Source organism: Panthera uncia, chromosome B4 (assembly GCF_023721935.1).
Source record: "Panthera uncia isolate 11264 chromosome B4, Puncia_PCG_1.0, whole genome shotgun sequence".
In the NCBI taxonomy this organism is placed as follows: Eukaryota; Metazoa; Chordata; class Mammalia; order Carnivora; family Felidae; genus Panthera; species Panthera uncia.
In genome coordinates, this window is record NC_064809.1 from 65,105,165 (window position 1) to 65,108,755 (window position 3,591).

Here is a 3,591-nt window from a genome sequence, read left to right on the forward strand (position 1 = left end):
GTTCTGTTCCATTGATCAATATGTCTGTTTAAGCGCCAGTACCATACTGTCTTGATGATTACAGCTTTGTAATGTAGCTTGAAGTCTGGGATTGTGATGCCTCCAGCTTCGCCTTGCTTTTTGAAGACTGTTTTGGCTATTCATGGTCTTTTGCTGTTCCATACAAATTTGAGAATTGTTTTCTCCACCTCTGTGAAAAATGTTGGTGTTATTTTGACAGGGATTGCACTGAAAGTATAGATTGCTTTGGTAATACCAACATTTTAACAATATTTGTTCTTCCAATCCATGAGCATGCAATGTTTTACCATTTCTTTGTGTCCTCTTCAATTTCTTTCATAACTGTTCTTTAGTTTTCAGAGTATAGATCTTTTACGTCTTTCATTAGGTTTATTCCTAAGTATCTTATGGTGTCTTACAACTTATTCCTAAGTTGTAAATGGGATCAATTCCTTGATTTCTCTTTCTGCTGCTTCATTACTGGTGTATTGAAAGGCAACAGATTTCTCTATGTTGATATTTTATCTTGTGACTTTGCTGAATTTTTGTATCAGTTCTAGAAATTTTTGGGTGAGCCTTTTGGGTTTTCCACATAGAGTGTCATGTCATCTGAGAAGAGTGAAAATTTGACTTTTATCCACCAATTTTGATGCCTTTTATTTCTTTTTGTTTTCTGATTGCTGAGGCTAGGATTTCCAGTACTATAATAGTGATGGTGAGAATGGACATCCCTGTCTTGTGCCTGAACTTAAAGAAAAAGCTATGTTTTTTTTCCCACTGAGGATGATATTAGCTGTGGGTCTTTCATATATGGCCTTTATGATGTTGAGGTATGTTCCATCTATAACTACTTTATTGATGGTTTTTATCAAGAACGCATGCTGTATTTTATCAAATGCTTTTTCTGCATCTATGGAGAGGATTATATGGTTCTTATCCCTTCTTTCATTAATGTGGTGTATCACATTAATTTATTTGCAGATATTAAACCACTCTTACAGCCCAGGAATAAATCCCATTTGAAAGTGGTGAATAGTTCTTTTAATGTACTGTTGGGTTCAATTATTAGTATCTTGTTGAGAAATTTTGCATCCATGTTCATCAGAGATATTGGCCTGTAACTCTCCTAGTGGGGACTTTTCTGGTATAGCAACCTGTTCTTAGAAGAGTTTTTAAATGCATAAATACATAGAATTGCAGAAGAACAAATTATATTGAAAAATTCTTATTGGGGTGCATGGGTATCTCAGTCATTTGAGCATCTGACTCTTAATTTCGGCTCAGGTCATGATTCCAAGTAGTGGGATTAGGCCCCATGTCAGTCTCTGTGCTGAGCATGAAGTCTGCTTAAGATTCTCTCTCTCTCTCTCTCTCTCTCTCTCTCTCTTTCAATTCTCACTTTCTCTCTCTTTCTTCCTCCCATTGTCTCTCTCTCTCCCGGTTGGGCACACATACACTCTCTCTCTAAAAAAGAGGAAGATAAATTAGGAAAGTAATGAAAATGAAAAGAAAAAGCAGGAAAAATATTAGATCACAAATGTAGACTTAGAGAACTCAGCAACTCCATATAGCATAATAACATTTATATCATAGGAGTCCCAGGAGAAAAAGAGAGAGAGAAAGGAGAAGAAGGTTTGTTTGTGCAAACCATAGCAGGTAAAAGTATCTGGCATCATTAAATTGACATTTATGTTTCAAAGAGGTTTGTCACATTTTATAGATATATCGTATCCATAAAATGAATGTTACTAAATCTTTTATTCAAGAAAATATATTCTCCATCTGTGGGTCTAACTTTTGCATTTTGAATGGGAGGTGAAGTCTTTCACATTCTTTCCGGCAAAGACATTATGAAATACTTTCTCTTCCATAGCTAATATTTTAGAAAACATTTACTCTAAGATCTGCATTTCAGAAAGTAACAAATACCATTAATCCTTTTCAGAACTCAAACTTCTCTCCAAAACATTCACTTAGCAACCTTACTGATCTCACAATCTTGGATTTGAACATTTCTCAGTTTTCACGCCTTTCAAATGAATGCTGACAACAGGCGAGAAGCTACTGTGGACCCTCTAATCACTCTTCTCACCCTTCTAGCCAAGGCAGGCAGGAGGCCCCCCTGGTGGGTAACTGCCTTCCATGTCTCACAGCCTCAACATATTTAAGCCAAGAAAACATTTACAAAGGTGACAGTGATAGCGATAAAACCAGTGATAACCAAAGTACTCACTGCCACTGTTGAAATCTGTCACAGCTCAATCTGAAAAAATACTCCATCCATGAGTACTAAACAAAAGGGTCTAGGCTGGAAGACATCATCTCCCAACACTTTTGTCAGGCAGATTTGTCACTCACATTTGTATCCTCTCTTTGCTGTCTGGCTGTCACCTAACCAGAGGTGAGAGCTTCAGTCAAAATCTACAATCCTTGAAGCCAAATCAGCACCCAACTGGCTTCCTGGAATCTGAATGACAGTTTGAGGGCTTAGTCAATTATAAAGTGACAGTAGAGAAAGTATGTATTAGAATATTTCATAACTGGACCGCTAAAGGGACCTGGGAGCAGCTAGATCACATATTAGAAACCTGTGGTCTAGAGAGATCTAGTGACTCACCCAATGTCATAACGTGCCTAGTGGCAACTTACCTTAAGGTTGTACCTCTGGTTCCTGATCCAGTGCACTTCCTACAATAGAGCTACAGCACATCATTTTGAGAGTCCTATTTTGTTGATTGTGATTTTGTTCCTTTTATTAAAGTTTTTATTGAAAAAGCTGTAACTCACATGGAAAATAATTCAAAAATAAATACAGGACCCCATTTACGTAAAATTTTAAAACAAAACCAACAGATACTTTAAAGTTCCCTATGCAATGAATCTATAAAAAATGTGGATGGGAAAAACTCATACCAATCTAAGGAGACTGGTACCTCAGGATTGGGATTAAAAGGGTTGTTGAGAAGCACGTGCAGTTGTTTCATCAATATGATATATGCTAAAGGGAAAAAATCTGAAACAAATAAGCCCCCCCTCAATCCTTTTTAAATATAACATGTTCGTTTTCTTTATAATATGCTCTACACACCTCTGTGTATTTTAAATATTTCTTGATTATAACAAAAATAAATGTGGTTATATTCCATAAAAGAAAGCATCCCTCATACCCCAGATCCTCACTGCCCCTCCTCAAATACGATCTCTAGTTAAGTCTCTTAGACACTCTTCCGGAAATATTCTTTATATAAATACACTTCCTTGAAAACATGCAAGTAGAATCATAAGATATACAATTCTTCACTTTGCTTTTTTCATTTAATTTTTTTTAATGTTTATTTATTTTTGAGAGAGACAGAGACAGAGTGTGAGCAGCAGTGAAAGAGAGAGAGAGGGAGACACAGAATATGAAGCAGGCTCCAGATTCTGAGCTGTCAGCACAGAGCTGATGCGGGGCTTGAACTCACGAACTATGAGATCATGACCTGAGCTGAAGTTGAACACTTAACCAATTAAGCCACCCAGGCACCCCGCTTTTTTCATTTAAACAGCGTATCTTGCAGATTTCTTCATTTCTGGCCTCATTCCCTTTAA